The sequence below is a fragment of the Podarcis raffonei genome, chromosome 4 (assembly GCF_027172205.1).
Source record: "Podarcis raffonei isolate rPodRaf1 chromosome 4, rPodRaf1.pri, whole genome shotgun sequence".
NCBI lineage: Eukaryota > Metazoa > Chordata > Lepidosauria > Squamata > Lacertidae > Podarcis > Podarcis raffonei.
In genome coordinates this window covers 43,627,594-43,647,588 of record NC_070605.1, presented here as the reverse complement: position 1 = coordinate 43,647,588, position 19,995 = coordinate 43,627,594, and the positions used below count along the sequence as shown (strand labels likewise).

The 19,995-nt window shown below is 41.4% G+C and overlaps 1 long non-coding RNA gene across 1 annotated transcript; it reads right to left on the bottom strand.

Moving 5' to 3' along the window:
- Positions 1-2,691: 2,691 nt before the first annotated feature.
- On the bottom strand, positions 2,692-7,603 carry LOC128412358 (uncharacterized). The gene is made up of 3 exons (XR_008330055.1): positions 7,419-7,603; positions 6,220-6,288; positions 2,692-2,868 (listed from the first exon to the last, which is right to left on the bottom strand). It is a non-coding gene; the product is annotated as an uncharacterized LOC128412358 (long non-coding RNA).
- Between the last annotated feature and the right edge of the window lie 12,392 nt (positions 7,604-19,995).

Here is a 19,995-nt window from a genome sequence, read left to right as displayed (position 1 = left end):
CAGCGCCTGCCAACCTAGCAGTTCGAAAGCACACCCAGGTGCAAGTAGATAAATAGGGACTGCTTACTGGCGGGAAGGTAAACGGCGTTTCCGTGTGCTGCGCTGGCTCGCCAGATGCAGCTTTGTCATGCTGGCCACGTGACCCGGAAGTGTCTCCAGACAGCGCTGGCCCTTGGCCTCTTAAGTGAGATGGGCGCACAACCCCAGAGTCTGTCAAGACTGGCCCATACGGGCAGGGGTACCTTTACCTTTTTAACATCGCCTAGCTACCAACTGTCGAATTCAAGCCAGCAGAGCCAGCGAAGCTCTGAGGAATTTGGCCACCCTCCAGGTGCCCGGCTTGAATCCTTGTTGACCTCCCCTGCCAGCGACTCCCGGCAGGATCAAGGGAGGTCTCCCTCGGCGATTCTTCCCAACGTGAAGAAGAACACACCATTCCTCCCCCTCCTCTCCCAGGGAGGGGAAAGAGACAGACAGAAATATATTTACATACTTTTATTCCTGTCTTTCCAGCAGTACAGAGAAAACATGTCTGTACTCTCTCATCCCAACTGCAGAGAGAGAATAACCTCCACCCATGTACTTCCAGTACAGGGTCATGTGACACTCTGAGCTAACATCCGGTGCTCAGTACACTGTCCCTTGTTCCCACGGTACATTTCCATAACATCAGTTTCCTGTTTACCATTCCAGCCACCTGGAGCTCGCTTCTGCATTGCTCCTTTTTCGTAACACCAACATGGTCAATGTTTTGGACATACCCTACTGGTGCCAGTGCTGCATATGAACTGATTCTTTTGCCATGCTGGCAGGCTGCAATGCCACAATCAGGGAGAGCTTTTTGGCAGGGCCATGCATAAAAGGCATTGTGTTTAAATTGGCCCTCTCTGAAAAGATTTGCAAAAAACAACAGGAGTGGAATTATGCCGAGGAGTAGGCAAGTTGGCATCATGTGTATAAATGATGCATAAGTCACGCTTCTGCTTTTTTAAAAAAATGCACATGGCTCAACATCACACAAATATTAGTTGGTGTGCTTCTCTCTCCTTTGCTATTATGGATCTGAGGTTTGAAAGCTAATCCATTTACATGCATCAGCCTTTAGCTCTAACTCCATTTTGAGTTTCTTCCTATCAATTAATTACAGTTGCTTTTGCTTTTGGAGATAATCTTCTCTTCTTGGACCGTAGAGCTATTCCAAATACTGTTTGTTGTAAGAATGCAATTGGAGAGAAATAGTCTCCCAGCATTTCAAGTTCTGCTCCTGAATGTAAATGCCTGCTGATCATAAAATTATAGTATTTAAAATCCAGAAAGGGATTGCCAACATAGAATTAACAATGAGGGACATGATCCAGTCAAAAGGAAACACACTTATGACTCTTGGATGTCTGTGGAAGATGTAAACCGATGCTTCGATCATTTCCATTTGAAGGTATGGGTATATGTGTTTGACACAATCCAGATAACCAGGTTCTCAAAATGAAATGTTTTTTTCAAGCAACAGTCTAGGCTACAGTATGTACATCCATTCAGTTGGCTTGCAGATCACAGCTACAATAAGCAGCTACAATAAATGGATAACAGTAGCATAGACCGACCTTACACATAAAAAACACTTCTGTCTATCATACCACATCTTTTAATGAAAGCACTCGGGCAGATCCAGATAACCCTATGGATATTGACATTCATTATAAAATACTGCCAGTGGGTTATGAATTATGAATTGTCCTATTATTGCCTTACTGCAGTCAAGCACTTCTTTTCCCCCCTTCTTTACATTAATGTTAATGCATTCTCCCACATCATACTTTCTTTTAGGGTATTGTTTAATATTTGCCTACCCCAAGCAAAATGGCAGTGCCATGTGACAGATGGCATGTAAAGCTAATAACATGGACTATCAACTCTCATCTGCACTTCAAAGTTTTAGAAAACCAATTATACCAAAAATTGAAAGTCAAGGAGCTCTGGAATTCAAATTATGCCCAGGACAGCAAATGCCAGACAGAATTCCAAACAAACTGTGTGTGTGTGTGTTTTGGTTAATGTAATAATCAGTATTTAGCACTGGGTCAGCAACTATAAAATTCATCTTGATACTTTTTGGCCTTTGTGCAAATATTTTCATATACAGGGGCAAAAGCAGCACCAGGCAAGCTGCAGGGCTTGAGAATTTGTATACTCCTGAAGACAAATTACTAGTAAGGTCAAAGGAAAAAAGAATCCAAACACAACCCTCTTGATGGATGTGGGATCTTATGTCCCATACAACATTCTTTCATGTAAGTGGGTCTTAGCCAAGAATGGACTCTTCTTCACATGACCAGAGCTGGAAGATACAATCTACCAGTAAGTTACTTTGCCCCAGTCTCACTGAAATGCACACAACTAGTAGGATGTTGCCCAGTAGGATGCTGCCAGCTCAGAAAAACATTCCAAGTTCTAGTGGTTCATACATACATACATACCCACCCACCCACACCCAGAGAGAGAGAGAGAGAGCAATCTAATGCTCAGAAGTAAGTCCCATTGAGTTCAATGGATATCACTCACAAACAAGGAGGTATAGTATTTCAGCCTTAATTCCCATAATACTTCAGACAAATACATAGTTTGCTGTAGGTACTGTATTGCTGATGATAAAATTGCTGATTTTTTTGAATTTGAAAAAAATCAGGTCTATAAACTACACATTGTACATCAATTTTATTTGCATATTTTCTTACCAGCTTTGCCACCTTTATTCCAGCAGGGTGCTTCAATCTTCAGCAGCTGCACTACAGGCTCAATTTTCCCCAACATGGAGATGCGATGATAGGAAGAAATTCAACCGATGAAGCTTTCCTATCATATTTAACAGTCCTGCCAGGAAAGAAAATAGAAACTCTTAATAAGAAAGAAAGTACAATTTTCATCACTACGATTTTACTGACAAGTACTTAAGGATATTAATAGCCTCGCAGGTACTTCATGTTAAAGAGAGCACCATAACTTCCTTATTCATTGTCATTGGCAAAGAGCCATTGTGTAATTTCAAGCATTTCCAAGAATCCGTGTTGTAATGTCTTAGCTCTTCATATACATGCTGGAAGTGAAAACGGCGCTGACCAGCAAAGTGGAGATTTTCACTAGAAGAATATCCTTCAGGGCCCTACGGGACCACTTTTTACAGCACTGAATACCCATTTGCCAGGATGTAAGGATAGTTTTCCTTAGGAACTTACCAAAGCAATGTCAAAAGTTTTTGGTGGTTGTGTGAATTACCCATCCATATGAAACCTATTTAAGTAACACATCAAGTTGAGGCAGCCATGCTGGCCTGTAAGGGGGGGAAAATCCAAAAATCCATAGTAGGGCAATACCAAAATGTCACAAAAAGTGTGTGTGTGTGTGTGTGTGTCAATTCTCCACAGCTCTTCATCCGACTAGATTATTGGTGGGGAATCTGTGGCCGCCTAGATGCTGTTAGACTCCCACCAGCCTCTCTACAGGCTCTCCATCCCTGGGCTAGATGACAAACAAAGAAGGTGGGGAGTTGAAAATGGCTTGATAGGAGTTATAAAGGTAAAGGGGCCCCTGACCATTAGGTCCAGTCGTGGCCGGCTCTGGGGTTGCGGCGCTCATCTCGCTTTATTGGCCGAGGGAGCCGGTATTTGTGCGCAGACAGCTTCCGGGTCATGTGGCCAGCATGACTAAGCCACTTCTGGCAAACCAGAGCAGCGCACAGAAACGATGTTTACCTTCCCGCTGGAGTGGTACCTATTTATCTACTTGTACTTCGTGCTTTCGAACTGCTAGGTTGGCAGGAGCCGGGACTGAGCAATGGGAGCTCACCCCATCGCGGGGATTCGAACCGCCGACCTTCTGATCAGCAAGTCCTAGGCTCTGTGGTTTAACCCACAGCGCCACCCACGTCCCTTTCATAGGAGTTAGCTGACATTAAAATGAGGCTCTCTGAGGTGATGTGCAGGTTTCAGGTTGCACCTAAGCCTACTGGGAAGGAGAAACATCCATTGGCTATTCCCCCATCTCCATAAATATGAAAAGCTGCTGACATTACCCATCTTCATCCATGCATCTTCATCAGTTCAAGAGGGAGTCAAATGAGCCTCCCTGCGATAAACAGCTTTGGTTTACCCAGGCTTTTAGTCTGTAATTTGCCTTACACCTAGGTTGCAGTCCTTCTAAGGTACCTGTGCTATCACCTCTGCCATATTTTACTGCAATGGTTTTATTGCCAAAGTTTATTTTCGATTTTTTTTTCATGATTTCTCATGTGAAGCTACCCTTGCTCCACTAGAGGAAGGTGGGGTGAAAGGAGGCCCCACCTTTCCAAGGTGGAGATTTTGAGGGTTTTTGAGAGAGAGTTCTGAGACAGTTGCCTTGATGTTCATTGAATATGTTTTCTCAGTAATTGGATTTTTAAAAAACTCAGTCATTTCTGTTACTTTGGACTACAAGTGACACTTCATTGGGCAGCTGGGAAAAATACCCCAGGCATCTGTTCCTCAACAGGAAGCAACACCTGGCAAGAGCTCCTGGAGGGCGTGACCCTTACAAATGGTCCTGGTGGAATGTTGAAATGAAAGTGGCTCCTCTTCTTCTTCTTCTTCTTCTTCTTCTGCTGCTGCTGCTGCTGCTGCTGCTGCTTGGTGATGTAATGTGGATGGCTCAGGTGGGGATTCTTTGCTACCCAAGTTCACAAAACATAGGGAAAGTGTCATTTCTCCATGGCAGAGCATCTGCTTTGCATGCAAAAGGTACCAGGTTCAATCCTTCACAGCTCCAAGTGAAGGATGGAGAGCCATTGCTACTCAGTGTTGTAGGCAATTCTACAGCAGAAGGTCCAGTGGTTTGAACTGATACTAGGTATTTATTTATTTGCTGCTTCACTACAGCGTTGCACAATAAAATAAGATCACAGAATTGTAGAGTTGGGAGGGATCCCATGGGTCATCTAGTCCATTGCAGGACTCCTGCCCACAGCTGTCCCACAAGCCATCAAACATCTGGTTAACAGCTATCAAGTCAGATAGAATGTAGCTTCCTATGTATGGGAATGCAGTGGGCCTTATGGATGATTCAGTTTCTGCTGAAATATATGCTTATTTTTGGGATTTGCACATGACTCAGCTCCCTTCCACTCTCAGCTGTGGATGCAGAGGGGCATATACACAGCTGAATCTCCAGAAAAATTTTCTGATAACTGAGCAACCCTCTCAGCCTAAGGTCTGGTTCAACGTGCAAGCTCATCCCATTATGACTGCAACATCAAGTGATGACTGGCATGTGTGAAAGAGTCAGCTGCAATCTATTATCACAAACGTTTGCTTATATCACAAAATGCCCTAACTCGGATGCCATACATTTTTCAGTGTGGTAAAGTTCATATCTTCCACTCCCAGGTATTATGCATCAACTCATCTGATGTACATATGTGCAAGAGCAGCCTATAAATGATTCTCAGATACGTCTCTGGTTCAGGTCTACCTCAAACACACCAGCTTATCTTCAGCAAGCCCCTACTGGCCTTCCAACTACAATATGAGGATGATAAAACTAGCTGACCTTACAAGGTTGTTCTGAATATTAATGAGATGGTTTGCTATCCTTGCTGCTGATGGGAACAGCTTTTCTAATTGTTAAAGTTCTACTTTTTTGGGAAGTGTTTGCTCCTGCCTGGTCTACTTAATATTCTTCAAAAGATGCTGAGAGGACAGCTTTAATGTGGTCCAAGAAGAGATTCCAGGAGGTGGACCCCCAAAATCCCTGCAGAAAGGAAAGCCATGAGGGCCCAAGTCTTCTCTCTCTTCCACCTCTCCTGCTTACTCTCCCCATCCCGTCTTTCTGTAATATTGCCAATTGGCAGCCCAGGCTCCAATCCTGTACCACAACATATCATTGTTGTGCTGATGCAGACTATCACATCTCCCAGTGATGGAGTAGCGCAGGATGGTCCCTTCTTCATCATGATATTAAGACATTGTCAGTGGCCCAAGGGAAAGGCGTCCAGGCTCTGTATCAAAGGAATCATTGAAAAATCAACAACACAATAAGCAGTATGCTTGAGAGAATGAGGCAGAAAGGTAAATCTCTGTGCTTATTCTCTAGAATCCCTGGTGTTCAAAATCACATATCTCCTTTTCTCTTTTACCCACACCAATTTGCTGCCTGTAGAATGGTGCAGGTTTAGCACAAACATACCATCATTACCTTTCTGGCTTTGAGAGTTGGGCAGCAGATGGACTGCTGCTGCAGCGCCTGCACTTGTAGCTTCCCAGCCTTGCGAAATACAAAAGATTACATATTCAGTAAACTAAAAGCAGCAAATCCATTTCTACAATTGTACCATTAAGTTCCTTAGATGTAAATCCCATGGATCATAGAAAATGGAGCTAAGTATTGATGAAAAATGATATATGATTAAGGAAATCATAATATTTGGATGAAGGACCAGTGGAAGCAAGCATGGAAATGGTACTGGGATTGTGGCTTTTTGAAAGTAGTAAACATTCTTTTGTTTTGCTACAAGAATGGAGATTGCTGTTGTCTAAATCTTCTATTTGTTGAGGGCTGTGTTCCCTCATCTCATGGGCCACAAGCTGCCTAAGCCAGTGGTGTAGGTGGGGCCATGCCTTCTCTATTTCTTTCTTTCTTTCTTTCTTTCTTTCTTTCTTTCTTTCTTTCTTTCTTTCTCTCTGTCTCTCTCTCTCTCTCTGTCTCTCTCTCTCTCTCTCTCTCTCTCTTTCTCTCGCAAGATATTTTGCAAATATCTTGTTATAAGGAAGCTCATTCCAGTACGTAACTTTTCCACCAAAGTTTTTAAACTTAGAGCTTTTTTGTCACAGGAGCAGAAGCAACTGAAATTGGACTAGTGATGAAGACAAGTCAGAGAATACCTATATAGCAATGCATTTTTAATAATAAATTTTATTAAGGTTTATAGAGAAAAATACAAAACTTAATATCTTTTACCTTTTTTAAACCAAAGTGAGACTTTTATCTAGGTGCAATAAAAACACAAAAGGGGAGGGATTGAGAAATGTCAAGCTAGATGAATTATTCATTCGGAATACTCTGGGCAAACAAATTCTCCTTTTGCTGTCATGAATCATTCTGCTGGCCAATCACAGAGATTGTCTCTCTAGTCGCTCATTGCAAGATAGGAGGTATGGACATTTTTCAGTCTGAAGGCAGTTCATGTACTGCTCATAGACTACTTCCTATTCATTATTCATATTTTGTTGCATGTGATCAATCAGTGCCAATAGACAAGAGTTAACACAGGATTACAAAATGGCCCCTCCATTAACTGTTCTCACTTGAAGATAGTTTCACATCCAAATTCCAAACCATGGAAAAGAGAACGCTCTTGCTCTCCTTGTCTACTAAAGTTGCAATCTCATAAATACTTACTTGGGAGTAGGGTGCCATGGAGCTCAGTGGGATTGACTTCTGAGTAAAAATGCCTAGGATTGTGATGCATGCAGCTAGGGATAGAGGGGAATTCCATTCTGCCTGCATTCTGAATTTTAGAGTTTCTGGACTTAAATGCAGATAAGAATAAAAACATCAGAAGAGCCTGTTGCGTCAGGCCACTGGCCCATCTAGTCTAAGGTTACCAGATTTATTTTCAATGAATCCGGGGATGCTTCATTGAAATGAGTCGGAATGATAGGATTTTGTCAGGGGACTGATTTGTAAATCTGGGGACTGTCCCCAGGAAACGGGGACGTCTGGTAACCTTAATCTATTTTTTTATAAGATATTTATTAAAGTTTTCAATATTAATACAGTAAGAAAAATAAAAAATAACAAATAACAAATAACAAATAACAAAAAATAAGAATAATTAAAAACACACAAAATCTCCATTACTTATTTTCCATTAACTTGTTTCCCAGACCTCCTCGTACCTCCCTTTTTTGTATTCCAATTCAAATTGTTAATTCAGCAAATCCTTATCGATAAATTTTAACCTGCTTCTAAACCTTTTTTTTCCATATTCTCTTAAAATATTACAGCCAGAAACCACTTAATTTCTATCCGACATCATTCTAACATTCATTAATTTTACAGTGTTTCTGTAGATAGTCCTTAAATTTCTTCCAATCTTCTTCCGCTGACTCTTCTCCCTGGTCTCGGATTCTGCCGGTCATTTCTGCCAGTCCCATATAGTCTATCATCTTCATCTGCCATTCTTCCAGAGTGGGTAGATCCTGTGTCTTCCAGTACTTTGCGATGAGTATTCTTGCTGCTGTTGTAGCATACATAAAGAAAGTTCTATCCTTCTTTGACACCAATTGGCCAACCATGCCCAGGAGAAAGGCCTCTGGTTTCTTCAGGAAGGTATATTTAAATACCTTTTTCATTTCATTATAGATCATTTCCCAGAAAGCCTTAATCCTTGGGCACGTCCACCAAAGGTGAAAGAATGTACCTTCATTTTCTTTGCATTTCCAACATTTATTATCGGGCAAATGATAAATTTTTGCAAGCTTGACTGGGGTCATGTACCACCTGTAAATCATTTTCATAATATTCTCTCTTAAGGCATTACATGCCGTAAACTTCATACCTGTGGTCCATAACTGTTCCCAGTCAGCAAACATAATGTTATGTCCAACATCTTGTGTCCATTTAATCATAGCAGATTTCACCGTTTCATCCTGCGTGTTCCATTTCAACAGCAAGTTATACATCTTTGACAAAATCTTAGTTTTAGGTTCTAACAGCTCTGTTTCTAATTTTGATTTTTGCACCTGGAAGCCAATTTTCTTGTCCAAATTGTATGCCTCCATTATCTGGTAATAATGAAGCCAATCTCGCACTTTGTTTTTTAATTTCTCAAAACTCTGCAGTTTCAGTCTATCTCCCTCTTGTTCCAAAATTTCCCAATACTTCGGCCACTTGGCCTCCATATTGAGCTTTTTCTGAGCTTTTGCTTCCATTGGTGACAACCACCTTGGGGTTTTATTTTCCAATAAATCCTTATATCTTATCCAAACATTAAACAATGCTTTCCTGACAATATGGTTTTTAAATGCTTTATGTGCTTTAACCTTGTCGTACCACAAATATGCATGCCACCCAAAAACATTGTTAAAACCTTCCAAGTCCAAAATGTCTGTGTTCTCGAGAAGTAGCCAGTCTTTCAACCAGCAGAATGCTGCTGATTCATAGTAAAGTTTAAAGTCTGGCAGGGCAAATCCACCCCTTTCCTTTGCATCAGTTAATATCTTAAATTTTATTCTAGGCATCTTGCCCTGCCAGACAAATCTAGAAATGTCTTTCTGCCACTTCTTGAAACAGTCCATCTTGTCCACAATTTGCAATGTTTGAAACAAAAACAACATTCTAGGCAATACATTCATCTTTATAGCTGCAATTCTACCCAACAAGGAAAGCTTCAAATTCGACCAAATTTCTAAATCTTTTTTCACTTCTATCCAACATTTTTCATAATTGTCTTTAAATAAATTCCCATTTTTAGCTGTCATGTTAATCCCCAGATATTTCACTTTCTTAACCACAGTCAGACCTGTTTCATTCTGATACCTCTCTCTTTCAATCGATGTTAAATTTTTCTCTAAAACCTTAGTTTTTAAATTATTCAATTTAAATCCTGCCACTTGACCAAAATCTTGAATTAATTCCAAAACCCTTTTAGTACTAGATTCTGGCTCCTGTAACGTCAATACTAAGTCATCTGCAAATGCTCTGAGTTTGTACTGTTTGGCTCCGACCTGTATAACTTTAACCAACCGGTCCCTTCTAATCATGTTCAGCAGGACTTCCAGGACCGATATAAAAAGCAATGGGGAAATTGGGCACCCGTGTCGTGTCCCTTTTTCTATCTTAAATTCTTCCGTAACCACATTATTTACAATTAATTTGGCCTTTTGTTCAGAATATATTGCACCTATACCATTTTCAAAACCTTGACCTACCCCCATACCCTGTAAATTCTTTTTCATAAAACTCCAAGAAATGTTGTCAAAGGCTTTCTCCGCATCCACAAATATCAGGACTGCTTTAGTGTTTATATTCACTTCTAACTTTTCCAAAATATCAATTATATTCCTCAGATTGTCGGACAAGTGTCTTCCCGGGAGAAAGCCCGCTTGGTCCTTATGAATCTCATCCATCAATACTTTTTTCAATCTCTTGGCCAAAATGTCAGCAAAGATTTTGTAATCCACATTTAATAACGATATGGGCGTCTGGTAACCTTAATCTAGTCCAGCATTGGTTCATCATTTGAAACATTCCCTGAATCCAAAGCAATTACAGTGGTACCTCGGGTTAAGAACTTAATTCGTTCTGGACGTCCGTTCTTAACCTGAAACTGTTCTTAACCTGAGGTACCACTTTAGCTAATGGGGCTTCCCACTGCTGCTGCTGCGCGATTTCTGTTCTCATCCTGAACCAAAGTTCTTAACCCGAGGTACTATTTATGGGTTAGCGGAGTCTGTAACCTGAAGCGTCTGTAACCCGAGGTATCACTGTAATTTGCAGACTGTGAGGTGCACTTTCTTTCAAATATTTGCACCTGTGTTCTTGGTAGTTATTACATTTCGTAGACAATCTTGCATTGGTGCGAGGAACTGCAGTATGTACTCTGGTTATCAAAAAAAGGTTAACTCTTGACTTTTGCTGTCATCAACGAACACGAGATGGCAGCATTTGCTATTCATGATATTCCACAGACTTTAGCATTCTCAGTACAAAGCTAGATGAATTCGTTCTCTCTCTCTCTCTCCCCCCCCCCCCCCCGTTTACAGTTTACACTATGGCTGATCCAGTGTTTTATTCCAACCAATTTCCTTTTTACTGCCCTTTGTAACAGGGTCTATTCCAGCAAATATTTAGAGTAGAAATACCTTGCCCATAAACTCTGCCTTTTTTCATGAGTTTAGAGTGGTTTGCTATAAAGTCAACCAACCAGAAATTACCAATTTAGCATTGTGAGCACGGTGTTTTACTGGGTAATGTGAAAAAGTTCACAGTGCTTTGTAAGTGCTAACATTATGCTAGCATGCAGTCGCACACACAGTGTTCCATCTTTCAACGTTCCATAACAAAACAGCTCTTGGCAAAGGCACTGATAACACTTCACTTTCGTCCTACTTTACCCTATGAAACTGGTTAAGCCACAGTAGCCAGTGCCTCTCATTATGCCTGACCACTGGCCATATTGACTAAGGCTACTGGGAGTTGTAGTCCAACTATATCTGGAGGGCACCATATTGGCTATGGGTTAAATTGTAACAGCCCTCCCCCCCAAGAAGACACACACGCTTCCCAAGAAAGCCCTGTATTATTTCACGCTTAATACATCTTGGCAAGCATAGCAATTTATCTCCTTTTTTATCCAAAAGCATTGTGCACGAACTTTAAGAAAGGTAGTCATGCCAATCTGTTGTAGCAAAAGCTACAAAGAGTCTTGTGGGAGTGTGAAAGCAGAGATCATTCTGCTTTGTACAAGTAAAGGGTTAATCCTTTCTGTGTTAAAATCAACTAGCCAAGAGAAAGATTCTGCTTACCAAGCAGGCAGAGTGGTATGATGTTGGTTGAGTCCTGATTGACTGTGTAGTTCTTAGGGAGCTTTCCTCTCTATGTTCAGTTGAATGTCTTCCTGGTATGTACAGGGCCTGAAGTAAGAAAAACAAGACTTCACTGTTTTTTGTTCTGTTTGGCTCAGGAAAATACCATCAGGATTTCCTTTCTCTCTAAACTCTGTATAATTTAAGTGACTTTGCTAACAAAATACTAACACAAACATTCATGGATTACAGCCCGCTTCATCAGATTTGTGAAATGTTACAGGTATGTATACATAGCTGGGGTAAGGCCAGAGGGAAATAAAATTATGATTATGTTATTTAACCCCTCAATCTCTGAGTGGTGCAAGATTCCAGTGGTTCCAAGGCACTTACCCAGGGTTCAGTTTCCTTGGAATGAGAGATAGAAGACACTGTGGTGTTTTTATGATATATGGTCCATTTACACATATATACAACCTGTGCCTACAATGAAGGGATTCACAGCATTAACACTCCAAGAAGGATCCCTTGGATCCCAGCATAAATCGGCTAAGGCTCTGCCTCTCAGCTGCCCAGCCTGCTTCTAACCTCTAGTTCACTCACACACACCTCAACTCTGGATTTTGTACTTCTAACTAACCACTAATTGAGAGGGGAGGCATCCATTTGATCTCTGGCACAGAGCCACTTCCTTTGTTACCTTAACAACCCATGTTTAGACAGCCATTACCAAGCAGCTGACTATTCCAACAACTGAATCTTTGCTAGATCTAGGAATTAAAAGAGACTCAGGCATACATCTTAACCCCCACCCCTTCCAGACTCACAACAATACAGCTATTGATTATGACTCATGGTGTGAATATCATTCTTCTCTAAGGACTATTTCTAAAGCCAAAATTTAGAGGCATTCCCTGGTTTATTGTTTTGCAGCTCTTTACTCTATGCACTTGCAAAGCAGCTTAATTAATTCTTCTTACTGAATTTCTCTTAAATCAACATTTATTGCCCCTTCCTGCTTATTATACCTGAAAGATTTCAAGGTGAGCAAAAGAGAGACTATCAGTAAGACTAGCATAATTTCTCAGGGGCATCTGCAGTTCTTTATCTGAGCCCCAGGTGGAGGAATTAATCTAACCCTCTTACCAGCAATAATAATAATAATAAATTACTTCCAGTAGCACCTTAGAGACCAACTAAGTTTGTTATTGCTTTGAGCTTTCATGTGCATGCACACTTCTTCAGGTACACTGAAACGGAAGTCACCAGACCCTTATATATAGTGAGAGGGTGGGGAGGGGTATTACTCAGAAAGGTGGTGGGAATGGGTGATTGGCTGATAGGTGTGGTAAACCTGTTGACGACTGTTAACGACTGCAATTGGTCTTTGGGAAAAAGCAAGGGGTGAGATGGCTAAAAATAGCTTTATCATGTATAATGAGATAAGAATCCAATGTCTCTGTTCAGACCAGGTCTCTCCATGGTTTTAAGTTTGGTAAAGGTAAAGGGACCCCTGACCTTTAGGTCCAGTCGCGGATGACTCTGATGTTGCAGCGTTCATCTCGCTTTACTAGCCGAGGGAGCCGACGTACAGATTCCGGATCATGTGGCCAGCATGACTAAGCCGCTTCTGGTGAACCAGAGCAGCACATGGAAACGCCATTTACCTTCCTGCCGGAGTGGTACCTATTTATCTACTTGCACTTTGACATGCTATCGAACTGCTAGGTTGGCAGGAGCAGGGACCGAGCAACAGGAGCTCACCCTGTCGCGGGGATTCGAACCACCAACCTTCTGATTGGCAAGCCCTAGCCTCTGTGGTTTAGACCACAGTGCCACCAACATCCTATTTAAGTTAGGTCATAAGTTGCAATTCAGCAACTTCTCTTTCCAATCTATTTCTGAAATTCTTTTGTAATAAGACAGCTACTTTGAGATCTTGTATCAAATGTCCTGGGAGATAGAAGTGTTCTCCAGTGGTTTCTCTGTCTTGTGATTTCTGATGTCAGATTTATGTCCATTTATCCTCTTACCAGCAGTAGATGTGAAGAGCTGCTGTAGAAATTCACCACCCAGCAGGCCATAGACCTGACACCAATTTTTAGCTTAAGTGACTCTTCAAGACAGCTTGCAAAGTTTCTGCTCAGGAGAAACATACTGGGAATTTCAAAAGCAGCAAACATTTTATTTGCGAATATCACCAAAGAATTTTCAGGGGATTCTACCTATCTCTAGCTCTTGGTATTTTATTATTTCTTTATTTATGTACTATATATTTATACAAAGCTATTCAATAGCATCATTCCTCAGTGGCTGTGGAGAATCAAGAAGCCTTGGGTAAAAATGTGTGTGTGTGTGTTAGAATTAATAATGGTTATTAATGCTGTGTCCTTTATAAGTGGGAAAGAGGTGAAAAAACGTATCTAAGTCTATGACTTTGCATGCAGCCTGTTAACTGTCAGTTGCCACAGTTACAAATAAGCTGCTATACTCCTCCTATCAGTTTTTATTTTAGACAGAAAGATTCAGAAGGTCATGGTTTGAGAGACCTAGGTAATGAGCATTCTGTTGTTTCTCATTGGCTTCTAGTTATTGGCCAATGGGATGGCAGGTACTGCAGTAACCAAAAACTATTGGTCAGAGGGTCCCAGCTGTAATTATGTAAGAGGGCAGTCACAGTGTTGTCTTCAGTCAGAAGGTCTTTGTGGCCGGCATGTGCAGGTCAGGTAGAGAAGTGTCTTCAGCAGCAGTGGAGCTGATACCACGAAAGGCTGAAGCTGGGAAAGTTAGGGAGGACAGGAAAGCTCCAATGTTACTTTTCTAAGATAGCTTCTGGGTAGATTGCCAACAGAAGCAGGCTGGCCTCAGGAAGGATGAGGACTTTAAAGAAGACATCAATGTGGCATCCTAAAGCAAGTCTGACTATCTCCCCCAGAACACGGAAACATCTTAAGCTATTTCCAAACAAGTCCAAGTTGCCAAGTTCCCTGGGTTCAGCCTTGGGAAGCCTTGGATGGAGACAGAACTCCTGCTGATAAGGGTATGGGGGAAACCCTTGAAGGGGGACTCTTAAAGGAACAGGACCACTCATCCAAGGAAACGCTCAAGATAATGGGATGTACAAGAGGACAACAAAATCACTGATCCTGTAATTCCTAAGAGAATTATTCCTGGGAACTTCCCCCGCCCCGTTCATCCTTCTTCAAGATGTTGGGCAGGATTGCATCTTAGTCTTGCCACAGATACTGGAAATTGATGTTAGTTTAAGAAAATCCTCCCATGGTAGATAACCCAAAGGTTTATGGGTTGTGGTTCTCAAAAAAATATAACTAGGTATTTGGGGAACATGGAGAGAAAGGGGGCTGAAAACTCAAACTGTCTTCAGTTTTGGAGACGGTTATTCTGATTATCTAGGTGATTTTTCTCCAGTATGTTCATACATGTGCTTGTGTGTGACTGAACCTATGAAAAAATTGGCCCCCACAGAAATTGAAACCAAGCACATCCTAAATAAACATCTGAGTGGGGAAAGGCAGCCACTGAAAAGAATTATCCTGCAGTGCACGGAGTTGTGTGGGCAGAACAGGCTTCTTACCATGTTGCCCATTCAAATCAAGCAAGAATGAATTGATGAAATTTGAATTGCAAATAAGTTGTGCTCTCAGGCTGCCTTTTCATAAATCAAATTGCAGGCAAAATGGCCCAAGCTAAGAAGTGGTGCAAGCAAAGAAAAGCTATTTGGATTGCATCTGAGCCAGAAGACAGTTTGGCCCAAGCTCTTAATTTTCTCTAAACTTCTCTACTTACTGTACCTTCCTTTTCATAGGCACCAGAGATACATGCCAGTGTTGCTGGTGGTATTCAGAGAAATGTAATTATGAACCTGGCACTCCTCAAGGTTGAGTGGTGGTAATACAGAATGGCTGAAAATGAAAGGGAAATAACTTTTGGCTGTTGCATTTTATTATGTTCACAACCCACTCTTTTAGGCATTATAGCCAATTGAGCTATCAGCTCATTGCAGATTGCAATGGGAGGTGACTTAGAAGCAGATTAGAGACAGGAAGATGTTGTCTTCACCATCTTCAAAAAGGGATAAAACTACTCAGGTAACTACCAACTGGTCAGCTTGATGTTGATACCAGGGAAGGTCCTAGAACAGATAACTGAATAATCGGTCTGTGAGCATTTAGAAAAAGATACTGTGTATACGAAGATGCAGCATGGGTTTCTCAAAAACAAGTAGTGCCAGATGAATATCATATCTTTTTTTGATAGAGTTACAAGTTTGGTGGATTAGGGGAATAGTGTGGATGTAATATATCTTGATTTTGGTAAAGCTTTTGACAAAACCCCTTGATATTCTTGTGGAGAAGCTCTATTTACTCTATTGTTAAGGAGGCTTTTGTATGGTGCTTTTTGTGTGTGAACTATTTAAAAATTTAGCATTGCTAGGTTAGTCCAAAGGCACATCTAGTCATAGGCTTATGTAAATTGGAAGGAACATCCAAGGGTAATCCAATCAAACCCTCTGCAATGCAGGAATCTCAACTAAAGCATACCTGAAGATGGCCATCTAACCTCTGCTTAAAAACCACCAATGAAGGAGATTCCACCACCTTCTGAGGGAGTCTGTTCCATGGTTGAACAGCAGTTAATGCCAGAAAGTTCTTCCTAATGTTTTGTTGGATTCATAGTGGCCAGCTTGATGCTTATGGGAAGCCCACAAGCAGGACATGAGCACAACAGTGTTCTTCCCGCTTGTGACACCCAGCATCTGGTGCTCAGAGTCATACTGTCTCCAATACTGCAGCCATTGAAAGCCAATGTCTTCCATTAACACCTTTCTAAAGCCAACAGAGGCAGTGAGAGATTTTACTTTCTTGGGCTCCGTGATCACTGCAGATGGTGACAGCAGTCACGAAATTAAAAGACGCCTGCTTCTTGGGAGAAAAGCAATGACAAACCTAGACAGCATCTTAAAAAGTAGAGACATCACCTTGCCAAGAAAGGTCCATATAGTAAAAGCTATGGTTTTCCCAGTAGTGATGTATGGAAGTGAGAGCTGGACCATAAAGAAGGCTGATCTCCGAAGAATTGATGCTTTTGAATTATGGTGCTGGAGGAGACTCTTGAGAGTCCCATGGACTGCAAGAAGATCAAACGCATCCATTCTTAAGGAAATTAGCCCTGAGTACTCACTGGAAGGATAGATCGTGAAGCTGAGGCTCCAATACTTTGGCCACCTCATGAGAAGAGAAGACTCCCTGGAAAAGACCCTGATGTTGGGAAAGATGGAGGGCACAAGGAGAAGGGGACGACAGAGGACTAGATGGTTGGACAGTGTTCTCGAAGCTACAAACATGAGTTTGACCAAACTGTGGGAGGCAGTGGAAGACAGAAGTGCCTGGCGTGCTCTGGTCCATGGGATCACGAAGAGTCGGACACGACTAAACGACTAAACACACACACAAAGCCAACCAAGTTGCTGGCTGTTACTATGTCTTATAGTAGTGAATCTCATCATTTATGTGCTGTGTGAAATGCTAGCCAGCACTTCTGTGCTCTGCACAACTAGTGTGAGATTCTTAAAACTATTTGTTGTGCCTGCTTACCCACAAGTGTGATAGATTTGATTGTATCTCTGGCATCAACTTTCCAGCCAGATCTTCAGCAAGTTATTCTGCTCCCATAGAAGGCTTATTTTGCACCCCACAGAGATTTTAGGTCAAAACTAATATAACTCTAATATAGTTTGAGCCCTGGTGTAGGCAAGCCAGAAAACCCCTTTAAAATGGAGTTTACAAAAGGATATAGAGAGTAATTTTAAAGAAGGCTTCTCCCTGATCCATTTATTTCCTTCTGGAAGCACTTCAGATCTGACAATCGGATGTGTATCTTCTTTTTAAAAATCTCACTACAATTGGAACATGGGATATTCAGGGGACGTGTCCAGTTTCAAGTGGTTCATGATAAGATACCCATGAGAAGGAAAGAGTATACAGTGGTACCTCGGGTTACAGACGCTTCAGGTTATAGACACTTCAGGTTACAGACTCCGCTAACCCAGAAATAGTACCTCGGGTTCAGAACTTTGCTTCAGGATGAGAACAGAAATCGTGCTCCGGTGGTGTGGCAGCAGCAGGAGGCCCCATTAGCTAAAGTGGTGTTTCAGGTTAAGAACAGTTTCAGGTTAAGAATGGACGTTTGGAACGAGTTAAGTACTTAACCCAAAAAACCACTGTAGATAGTATAGAATAGGGTAAATATATATTTTTGACTAGAATGGGAGGTATTCTACTATAATTCTTTCCATAGCATCACAGTAAAATCCTGGTTTATTTCAAGTTCTAATAGCATCTTCCCAATGAAGAGGGGGTGGGTCTCTCCCATCTCACTTGGCTGGATGCCAAATCCTCCTAGGAAGGAGAAAAATAAACCGTTTGTATGAAAGAGTGTGTGAGATTTAGTTGGGTTGGAAGTTGGACAGAGAAGCTTGATTTTTCTATGCGGGCTAACCAAAACTATAGCTTTGGGGTGAGGTGGGGATCTTCCCGGAAATATATATATCCCTCCTCTTCTTTGTGGGCCCTATTGTTGATCATTTCCTCCTGCATCTTTTATAATAATCCAAATCTTTTACCTCTCCATTGTATCCAAAATTGAACATTAAACTACAAGTGTTATTCCAACCCTACTAACAATTTAAAATGTTTAAAATGGTTAAAACTTAAGATAAGTTATAAATTTTCCCAATTCCTTATTAAAATTTTGGTCTTCCTGATTTCCAGTCATTTTAGCCATTTCAGCGTAATCCATCAACTTGATCTGCCATTCTTCTCTGGTAGGGACTTTATCATCTTTCCATTTTAGGGGATCTTCACTGGAACCTAATAAGGAAGCAAGCTCTGTTGGGGTGTTAATTATTTGAGCTCTTTCATCCTACATTCGGGTTGTATATAAAACTATATATCCTAAAGGCACCACAGTCTCTGTTGATCTTTGTTTCAAGGAAACCCAACTCTGTGTAAGCACAAACACCCCTGGAATCTCCCACTTCTCGGAGATTGGGGTATGTACAACACTATATATAAAGGTGAGGTGGCTGATTACATATTAATTAGAAAGGGCTTTCTTAAACATCGTATTGAGAAACCATTGCCAAGAGCTTCTTGCAGCATGCCAGGCAATGTTACAGTCCCAACAAAATCAATATAGAACCATTCACCTCCTTCCTTTTTCTTGTTTGCATCACTGTAGAAGCACAGTTTCTTACAGAAGCATGTCCTGCAATCTCTATATTGCACACATATCTAGTAATGGGTGTTATTACACTATCTCATTAGAGTGAATAATGGCATGAAGCCAAGCAGAGAGTTACAGAGGCTAAGGCCAGCACAAAGTGTCGCCTTTGTACTTGCACTTCCAAAAAAAGTGTCCTTTATAGTCTAACATACTTGCCATATGGCTTCTCCAGGATGTTGATGGAGTCTTTGGAGCTCTGAAGTAATCTCATTTGCCATTAAAAATCAAGGTTAATTTTATTTTGACATCTAATTGTTAAAGCAAATAAAGCCTTTACAAGACCAAATTACCTCTAACTTGATTTGTAAGCCAGTCCCATTTGCCAGACCCCTTGCCGCTGCGGCTGCCTTCAATCCCCTCCTCATTTCACAGGGAACATGGATTATTTTGTGATCTTGTGTTTGTGTGAAGTTGCGCTTGGCTGTAATTTGTACCACAACAAATGGCCATAGTGCTAAAAGTAGTTATTCATTCCCTTCTCAAAAGCAATCATCTTAAAAGCAGCCTCTTGTTTAAGCATTCCATGCTGTTAATGAAGGTGTACCATTGAACAGCATCCCAATTATCTTGGAACCTGAATGTACGCACATTAAAAGGTTTCATAAATCCACTTCTCATCTGGATCAACTTGGGAATAATAATAATACACCCACTTGTGCTTATCATCGATCACCTTTACATGAACTTAAGGCACTTGACAGCAAGAGTGAGCCCGTTGCTGGCAAGCGAGGGGTGAAAATAGATACATGGGTTGCAGCACTATGAATCTGCAGCGCTCACATCCTTTTAACGCAATAGACTATTAATGCATTGTTTATTTGTAGTGTAATCTGAATTTCACTTTCATCTTAGTGCTCATTAGTGTCAAACAGACAGGATGCAATAAAAAGGGATCAAAACCAGAAAGCTGTCAAAGCTAAAGCCACTCAGTTGAAAGCTGTGTTCATGTCGAGCCATATAACAGAAACTGAAGGAGTGGACTGTCATTGGTGATATGCAGGGGTGAGTGCAATGTCACTAAGGCACAGTGGCGTAGCGTGGGGGGTCCAGGGGAGCCCGGCCGCACCGGGCGCAACATCTGGGGGTTAGGGTTAGGGGTGCAAATCCACGGGTTAGGGGGCGCAAATCCACGGGTTAG